Source organism: Pongo abelii, chromosome 8 (genome assembly GCF_028885655.2).
Source record: "Pongo abelii isolate AG06213 chromosome 8, NHGRI_mPonAbe1-v2.0_pri, whole genome shotgun sequence".
NCBI classification, from domain to species: domain Eukaryota; kingdom Metazoa; phylum Chordata; class Mammalia; order Primates; family Hominidae; genus Pongo; species Pongo abelii.
In genome coordinates, this window is record NC_071993.2 from 15,992,772 (window position 1) to 16,002,907 (window position 10,136).

The 10,136-nt window shown below is 42.5% G+C and overlaps 1 non-coding gene across 1 annotated transcript; it reads left to right on the top strand.

Moving 5' to 3' along the window:
• Window positions 1-9,331: 9,331 nt before the first annotated feature.
• Window positions 9,332-9,435, top strand: LOC112135346 (small nucleolar RNA U13). Its single transcript, XR_002916642.1, has one exon. It is a non-coding gene; the product is annotated as a small nucleolar RNA U13 (small nucleolar RNA).
• Window positions 9,436-10,136: the final 701 nt, after the last annotated feature.

Here is a 10,136-nt window from a genome sequence, read left to right on the forward strand (position 1 = left end):
TCCTGGATAATATCCTGAAAAGTGTTTTCTAACTTGGATCCATTCTCCCTGTCACTTGCAGGAACACCAGTCAAATGTAGATTTGGTCTTTTCACATAGTCCCATATTTCTTGGAGGCTTTGTTTGTTTCTCTTCACTCTTTTTTCTCTAATCTTGTCTTCTCACTTTATTTCATTAATTTGATCTTCCTTCAGTGATATCCTTTCTTCCACTTGATCAAATCAGCTACTGAAGCTTTTGCATATGTCACGAAGTTCTCATGCCGTGGTTTTCAGCTCCATCAGGTCATTTAAGGTCTTCTCTACACTATTTATTCTAGTTAGCCATTCGTCTAACCTCTTTTCAAGGTTTTTAACTTCTTTGCGATGGCTTAGAACATGCTTCTTTAGCTCAGAGAAGTTTGTTATTACCGACCTTCTGAAGCCTACTTTTGTCAACTCGTCAAACTCATTCTCTGTCCAGTTTTGTTCCTTTGCTGGTGAGGAGCTGCAATCCTTTGGAGGAGGCGCTCTGGTTTTTGGAATTTTTAGCTTTTCCACTCTGCTTTCTCCCCATCTTTGTGGTTTTATCTACCTTTGGTCTTTGATGTTGGTGACCTACAGATGGGGTTTTGGTGTGGATGTGGTTTTTATTGATGATGATACTATTCCTTTCTGTTTGTTAGTTTTCCTTCTAACAGTCAGGCCCCTCAGCTGCAGGTCTGTTGGAGTTTGCTGGAGGTCCACTCCAGACCCTGTTTGCCTGGGTATCACCAGCGGAGGCTGCAGAACAGCAAATATTGCTGCCTGATCTTTCCTCTAGAAGCTTCGTCCCAGAGGGGCACCCTCCTGTATGAGGTGTCTGTCAGCCCCTACTGGGAGGTGTCTCCCAGTCAGGCTACATGGGCGGGTCAGGGACCCACTTGAGGAGCCAGTCTGTCCGTTCTCAGAGCTCAAACACTGTGCTGGGAGAACCACTGCTGTCTTCAGAGCTGTCAGACAGGGACATTTAGGTCTGCCAAAGATGTCTGCTGCCTTTTGTTCTGATATGCCCTGCCCACAGAGGTGGAATCTACAGCAAGGTAGTAGGCCTTGCAGAGCTGCGGTGGGCTCCACCCAGTTCCAGCTTCCTGGCCTCTTTGTTTACACTGTGAGCAAAAAACCGCCTACTCAAGCCTCAGCAATGGCGGATGCCCCTCCCCCCACCAAGCTGCAGCGTTGCAGGTCGATCTCAGACTGCTGCGCTAGCAGTGAACGAGACTCTGTGGCCCTGGGACCTGCTGAGCCACGCACGGGAGGGAATTTCCTGGTCTGCCAGTTGCAAAGACTGTGGGAAAAGCACAGTATTTGGGCAGGAGTGTACCATTCCTCTAGGTACAGACTGTTATGGCTTCCCTTGTCTAGGAAAGGGAAATCCCCTGACTCCTTGAACTTCCTGGGTGAGGTAACACCCCGCCCTGCTTCAGCTCACCCTCCACGGGCTGCACCCACTGTCCAACCTGTCCCAATGAGATGAACCAAGTACCTCAGTTGGAAATGCAGAAATCACCTATCTTTGTGTCGATCTTGCTGGGAGCTGCAGACCGGAGCTGTTCCTATTCGGCCGTCTTGGAAGCCTCCGAGAGTTTTTTTTGAGAGTATGTTTGCTATGTTATAAGAGTAATTTTTAAATGTGTTTACTGGTTATTTATCCAACCCAGCGTATTTCCAAAAAATGAGTTTAGTTTTCCCAAAATATGTTCTGCAGAACACTCATATTCAATCCAGTGTAACTATGTGTTGGAAGAAAAAACTTAATGTTAGAAAAACTTTTTCTCTAAAACTTACCTTTAAATATATGTAAGAAAACTAATCTTAATTATACATTTTCTTATGTGCATGCAATGATTAGCCCTTAAGGAAATGCTGTGCCATTCTACAGAATGCCAGAAAGTCAAAGTAGCAAATGATATAACCACATCAAATGTGAGCTAGCCATCTCACTGACATATTATCTGTTCAGTGGTCAGTGACCTATGCACAATCCCTTGATTTAAAATTCCAGTAAACATTTAATATTGTGTTGTAGTCTTAGGAGTCAATTCTGCCATTCCATCAACAGGTGGTGCCATTGTATTATAATTTGAATGTTGTGAAAGAAAAATATTTTGTCATTAGTTGCACTGATAAGCATCTCAGCTTTTTTGGAGCTGCTTTTGCACCCTGAGAAACTTTGACTTTAGGGTTTTAAAAAATGTTAACATGGTTAAAGTTATATTGCAGAGCAAAACTGGCTGGATTCTTCTCATGTATATTAAGTCTAGAAATTGCACACTATATGTCTGCTATTTTGTCTACAAAGTCATGAAAAACCAAAAATAATATTCATAATAGGTAGTTATATATTCTGATATATAGAGAATATCTGCTTTAATATTTTTGATTCTGAAAATTCTCATCTTATTTTCATTTTATAAATTTAAAAAACTACTAGGTATTAGTAAAAAAAAAAAAAATTCACTTTTTTGCAATACCAAGGAAAGCAAGACAATATTTGTGTTTTTTTCTTTACATATACCATTAAATATAACATGGGACATGGGCCACAGCTCTGCCAAAAGATCTCTTTGTAGCTATGTGTTGCCAGAAACAACACTGTGGAGATCCCTTTCGAGTTGTGGCAAGTCATGTGGGGACAGCTTGAGATGGGTAACCTCATATGCCCTGTCATAAAGAGAAGAAAGAAAGGATGACATCAGACTCTACCCCATTCTTTGTTCTGCCTGCAATTCACTGTTGTAAACTGGCAAAGCTATTTCCTCAAGGGTAGTTGTCAAAGTCACAGCATGATCACAGGAGGTGGTAATAGGAAGTTGGCATGAGCCACTGACAGAGAAATTAGTTTGAGGCTTCTTGTGATTCTCCTCAGGGATTTCAGGAACAGCCAGCTCTTCTAAGCTAATTAGTCCTACATTGTTGTGATGGATGATCAGAAAAAACAGTAATTGAAAATGATACAGTTCTTTAGTAATGCTAAAACTGTAAACAACAGAAATATCAAAAAATGAAACATTTAGAACCATTTGAATAAATTGGATGAATAGGTCAGCAGATGAAAAATTCAGTTTCAAAGTAGACAAAATAGGATTTATTTGGGAGCAGACATCCAAGTTAGGGGCTATATGTTAAATGATGCAATTATCAATACACTGAACATATTTTTTTCTTTTATTAATAGACTGGGAAATATTCTTAAAATCATTTTCCTTTGGTTTAAGTTTGAATATGTAGTTTTCATTTACACAGCATATATCTGTGGTTCACAGACACATTCTGAAATTTATTCTTGAGTTTATTCTCGTTCATTCTTATTATGCAACTCTCTCACAATCCCCATTTCACAATTAAGATACATTTTCAAAAGTTACTCCGAAAGTAAGAGTTGGAGCCCAGACTAAAAGCTAGATCTCTCTAAATTATGTTCTTTTTTATTCCACAATAGAGACTGAACAGATGAAATTTTAACTCTAACTATAGTTGCTCTGTTGTAGAGTAAGTGAGTAAGTTTAGAGGACAAATACAGTGTATAGAATAGTACAAATGTTAATTTTAGTTGTTTACTCCTTTTAGACATCGGAGTCTCACTAGGTTGCCCAGGCTGAAGTGCAGTGGCTATCCACAGGCATGATCATGCCGCACTACAGCCTTGAATTGCTGGGCTCATGATCCTCATGCTTCAGCCTCCTGAGAAGATGGGACTATAGGCACATGCCACTGCATCTGGCTACAAATATATGTATTTGTATTTGTACATATATATTTGTATGAATATATATATTTTGCAAATATATATATTTGCAAAATATATATATATTCGTACAAATATATATATTTGCAAAATATATATATATTTGTACAAATATATATATTTGCATATGTATTTTAATATATATAATAAAACATATGTATATATTTTGAGACAGAGTCTTGCTCTGTCACCAGGCTGGAGTGCAGTGGCACGATCTCAGCTCACTGCAACCTCTACCTCCCAGATTCAAGTGATTCTCCTGTCTCAGCCTCCCGAGTAGCTAGGACTACAGGCGTGCACCACCATGCCCAGCTAATTTTTGTATTTTTAGTAGAGACGGGGTTTCACCATGTTGGCCAGGATGGTCTTGATCTCTTGACCTCGTTATCCGCCTACCTCAGGCTCCCAAAGTGCTGGGATTACAGGCGTGAGCCACCGCCCCCAGCCAAATGTTGTTTTTATTAAATTGTGATAATAGATATTTTCCCCCTATCCTTTCCATGAATTGTGTTGCCATATGGTTCTATCTTCATTAAGGTTTAAATTGTGCATGCAGGACCTCTTTGACTTTCAGATCTGGAATTTTTTTTTCTAATTGGGATAGTAAGTGAAGAGTGGAAAATATACTTTTGCCTGGCACAAAAGAGAATGAGGGTAGATCCAAGGCTTATTTTGTTATTATTCAATTCCCATCTGCCATTACACTCTTTTAAAGCTTTTTTGCAGTTTCTTATCCATTCTGTGAGAGATAACAGAGTACACTTTTGCCCTTTTTCCTTTATGTCAGGGAAGTGAATAACGATTTTTTTAATGAGGATGAACTTTTAATTTTGAGACTTTATATTTCTTGATAGCAGTAAGCACGCTTTTTATTCATTAAAAATTATAGCTCTTAATTGTTTTTACAGAAATTTTATGCAAAGTGGTCATATATTATATTACATCATATTCTTTAACTTAGAACTGATAAAAATAAGAGTTTGATTTATCATTGTTGAAGTTCGTAGAAAACAGATTTGGAGCTGCAAGAACACAACACACTTCCCCTGGAAAATACTCCAAGAAGTAAATCTCTGGACATTGTTTATAGCCCTAGTAGGATACAAGAAGAAATGTTCTTTATTTAGAAAAAGAATCATAAAGCTAGGAAATATTAGCTAAAATGTCAATAAGTAGGGAAAAAAAGAGAGAGGGATGGTAGAAAAATGCAGAGCTCCATAAACGTGGCTGTGATAGCTTGGGCTGCCATGAAAAATACCACTGAAGGAGTGGCTTAAACAACAGACATTCATTTTCTCACAGTTATTGAAGCTGGAAGTCCAAGGTTAAAGTGTAATCAGGGTTGGTTTTTGTGAGGCCTCTCTTCTTGGCTAATAGGCAGCTGCCTTCTCTCTGTGTCGTCACTTAGCCTTTCCTCTGTGCAAGCTTGGAGAGCACACTCACTCTCCCTTCTTCTTCTTGGAATGTCACCAGTTCTATGGGAGGCCCCATTCTTATGACTACTTAACCTTCATTACCCCGTTAAAGGCACTATCTGTAAATATAGTCACATTGGGGAGTTAGAGTCTCATCATATGAATTTGGGGGGTGACACAGTTCAGCCCACAACAATGACCTTAACACTAGGATAGTTGTTTTGCAAAATGTCACTCGATCTGAGTTTGTTTCATGTTTCCTCATGAGGAGATCTAGGTTATGGATTCTGGGCGGGAGTCTCTCACAGGGGATACTGTGTTGTCACTGCATTCTCTCATGTGATTTTAATTTGTCCAATGGTGTTTACTTTGATCACCTGAGTGACCAAAGTGGTGACTCTCAAGAATTCTCTATTATAAAGTTTCTTGATGTGTTGCTAAATGACAGTTAGTAAGCATGCTTTTAGCTTGGAAAAACTGATACACCTCTTAACAGAAGTAGAGATGCCAGAAAATCCATGAGCGATTGTGGAGAAAGGGGTGTTCAAGGACTTGAAAATGCTATAACGAGTCTACTGTACCTAACCAGAAAACCCGCCAGCTGACTGTCCTCAGGATGGTCTAGAAAATACTACATTTGCCAAATTGATAAGAAGTGCCCTGGTGAGGGGAAGGGGCACCAGCATTTTGAGAACCTCAGGAAAGTCTGTCTTCTGTAGGTTGGGGCTGAAGGTAGCTGTTGGTTTTGCAGAACTGAGCATTTTAGTAGCAACGAGGATACTAGGTCCCAGGAAAACAGAGGCCAGGAGGCAGCCTTTAAGAATCAGAAGAAAGATGAACATAATTACTATAACAGGTAGCAAGACTTGAATTTCATTCAGGGGAACCTGATATGCAGGGGACTTGGGGGATGACATGGTTTTCCTAAGGGCAAGAGTGCTGAGCCGCTGTCACAGGTTGGGTTTTCTAGAAAGAGGCTGGTATTTAGGAAGCAGGTTGTTCACTCAAGTATGTCCTTGGGATTGAAACTCATGAAACTGAGGGAAAGAGAGTGGCATTAAGCAGAGGGAAATGAACTTCATACAAGCCTGGCTGACCCGCAGGGTAAGCTGTGAAACTCACATGGTTTTTTAGCAGTGTTCCAAGTTGGATTGGGATGGCCAGGCCTTATTGTCCCACACTGATCAATGAATAGATGTTGGCCACCTTGGGAAGGGGCAGGTATTAGTCAGGATTCTGCAGAGGAACAGAACCAATGGGACAGACATCTAACTCTCTATCTCTCTTTCTCTCGAGAGAGATTTATTATAAGGTATAGGGTCATATGACTATAGAGGGTTATGGAGGCTGATTCTGGAGGCAGATGTGATTCTGCCACCTGCAAGCTGGAGATCCAGGAAAGCTGGTTCTGTAGATTCCACTCCAAGACTGAAGGCCTGAGAAGCAGGAGTGCTGAGTGCAGGGGAAGATCAATGTCCAGGCTCCAGCAATCAGATAAGGAGGGAATTCAAACTTTTTTCACTTTTTTTTGTTTTATTCAGGTCCTCAATGGATTGGATGATGCCCATCCACATTGGGGAGGGCATCTTTTTTACTCAGTCTACTTTCTCAAATTCTAATCCCTTTTAGAAACATCCTCCTAGACATACCTAGAAAAGATGTGTCACCAGATATCTGGGCATCTCCTGGCCCAGGCAGGTTGAACCATAAAATGAACCATCATGGGGTATAATGTTGGGTAAGGCAGCTCTCTGCCACTGACAAATCCCAAAAGGTTTGTCAACTGAAGCATATCTGACAATAACATCCCTAAAAACTGGAGCCATGAGCCCTTTATTGACTGGGGACCTGGGTGATGTATTAGAGTGTTCAGTACAGTCTACCTCTTGTGTCTACTTTGTCACATGCTTTCCAGGAACTGCTCTTCCAGCTGGTGTGTCTGTGGGATACCAGGAAGAGGAAGGTTAGTGGGACCAACTACAGAGCTCACGGTTGTATATATATCTCCAGTGTGCACAGGCTAAGTCTTGCAGCTCCTTTTGAAGTATAGTTTCCTTTCTTTCCTTATCAGGCCTAGCACGTTTTGACTGGCTTAAGTTAGGACTTCACCTGGCTTATAGGCCTAGAGAGGCCAGGAAAGGACTTAAAGGCAGATCTCAGGTGGGGCACATTTCGACTTGCAAGGGAAAGATTTCTAGCATTGTCTTCAGGCAAGGTGGAGCATGCTAGCTTTTAATAAAAAGAATGGGCATTTGTGCAGGCTCGAAGGAGTCAAAGACATCTAGGAATTCAAGATTTCGGGAGAGCATCAAACCCGATACCCCTTCCTGTGTGTCAGGACTCTCTCCCTCTCTCTCTTGCTCTCTCTCCCTCTCTGTCTCTCTCTCTCTCCTTTTTTCTTTCCCATCCCTTTTCTTTTTTCTTTTCTTTTTCTTTCTTTCCCTCTCTCTCTCCCTTTCTCCCTTTCTTCCTTTCCTCCCCTCCCGTCCCTCCCTCCTTCTCGTCCTCCCTCCCTCCCTTCCTCCATTCCTCCCTTCCTCTCTTCCTCCCTTCCTTTTTTTTTTTTGAGATGGAGTCTTTCTCTTGTCACTGAGGCTGTAGTGCAGTGGCACGATCCCGGCTCACTGCAACCTCAGCTTCCTGGTTTCAAGTGATTCTCCTGCTTCAGCCACCTGAGTAGCTGGGATTACAGGCATGGGCCATCATATCTGGCTAATTTTTGTATTTTTGGTAGAAAAACGGTTTCCCCATATTGGTCTGGCTGGTCTCAAACTCCTGGGCTCAAGTGATCTGCCTGCTTCAGCCTCCCAATGTGCTGGGATTACAGGTGTGAGCCACTGTGCCTGGCCAGGATCTGTTCTTTCTAAACCAAACCCTGACCTCAAAATAGTGGATCTGTCTTTGATTTTAGTTTAATTCTCCCTGGAGCTCAGTCACCTCCACAATTCATACCTGGACATGGCCCTCAGTTCTCACTGCCCTCCCAATGAGAGGTATATGACAAAGAACACCATCTGGCTTTCAGACATAGTTTTCCGTTAATAAGTCTCAGATTTTTGTTATTTATTTCCAGAGTTTAACACAGTTGAACCCTACTCATCCAATTTTCTTGACCTTGTAGCTGTGATTCCCTCCATCTTTCTCAAATCTCTGATATACCAGCTAGTGCACCCCTGTACTACTGATCTGCCATCCCGGTTCACCACCAGCAAAAGTTTCTGGGAGCACCTGTGTTCTGTCTACCCCTACAGATGTGGTCCTTACTGCAGCCAGTGGCAGGTGCTATCTTCAAAACCCCATCTTATCTCCTGCTTTCACAGAATACTCCTGGGATCAACTGTCGCAGGCTCTAGGGCAGAATTTAGGGTGCACTTGGAGTCAATACCTGTGGAAGGCAGGTTATGGAAGCAGGATTGGGCAGAGGGAAATCCAGCTCTGTGGCAGACCCTACACCAGTCTTGGCTGACTGCAGGGGAGCCCTGGAGCCGAAATGGCTCTTTAGTATTGTCCTGAGTTGAGTGGGGATGCTAGCCCTTTATATTCCTGCACCAAGCAGTCACTGGATGTAGGCCATTCTGGGAAAGAGCATGACCTTAGCTGACAGTGTCTCTACAGCTGGGTGATACCTAAGGATGCTGGCATTTCAAAGGTGTCTTCAGAGAGCATCCCAGCATCTGGGACCTCAAGCCTTTCATAGAAGGGGCATCTGGGCGGTGCATCACAGTGTCCAAAGAAGCTGTCAATAAAGGCCTTGCTAGCTGTATGCAGTCAAAAGACATAAAGAGTGGATGAACAGGCCGGGTGCAGTGGCTCATGCCTGTAATCCCAGCACTTTGAGAGGCTGTGGTGGGTGGATCATTAGGTCAAGAGATCGAGACCATTCTGGCCAACATGGTGAAACCTCATCTCTACTAAAAATACAAAAATTAGCTGGGCATGGTGGCACGCACCTGGAATCCCAGCTACTTAGAAGGCTGAGGCAGGAGAATCACTGGAACCCAGAAAGCGGAGGTTGCAGTGAGCCGAGATCATGCCACTGCACTCCAGCAAGGGCGACAGAGTGAGACTCCATCTCAAAAAAAAAAAAAAAAAAAACAAAAAAACATGGGTGAGCAGAGGCTGAGGTGGGTGCTTTGATAGAAAATGATGAGATCCTCTGGTAGTTTGTACGTGTGATGATTGAGTATCCACATGCATGTGTGAGATGCGTCACTCCCAAACCTTATTGCAACGTAGGCACATTACCCATCTGACATGGAAAAAGTAAATAGGTCAGGTACAGTGGCTCATGTGTGTAAACCCAGCACTTTGGGAAACCAAGGCACGAGGATTGGTTGAGGCCAGGAGTTTGAGCCCACCCTAGGAAACACAGTGATACCCTGTCTCTACTAAAAACAAAAAAAGTTAGCCAGGCATGGTGGTACATGTCTGTAGCCCCAGCTACTCGGGAGGCTGAGGCAGGAGGATTGCTTGAGTCCAGGAGTTCAAGGCTGCAGTGAGCTATGATGGCACCACTGCACTCCAGCCTGGGTGGCGGAAAAAGATCCTGTATCAAAAAAAAAAAAAAAAAAAAAAAAATTAGCCCTTGTCCAATATCTAGGCTTGAGCTTTCTCACTCTGAGCTCATCGACTGAAGAAGAACTAGAGTCTTCACAGAAAAGAACTCTGCAACTCCACAGCACGTGTATGAAATAGTGATTGTCTTAATCCTTCAACAAAGACACCTAGAGCCATTTATTTGGATAAATGTACACTGGAGAAAGGACAAGACCCAGCTATCTTGCAAGCTGTTGGATACAGATCCAAGATGGAACTGATATCCAAGGACCCTAAGTGGTATCATTCCCCCACAGAGCCCCCATCCCATGCCCTAGACACGTGTATACAGGGGAAAGGAAATCGATGAAGTCCTGACCCAGGTCTGTTTCACTCTGAGTCCACTGGGTTCACTTAAAT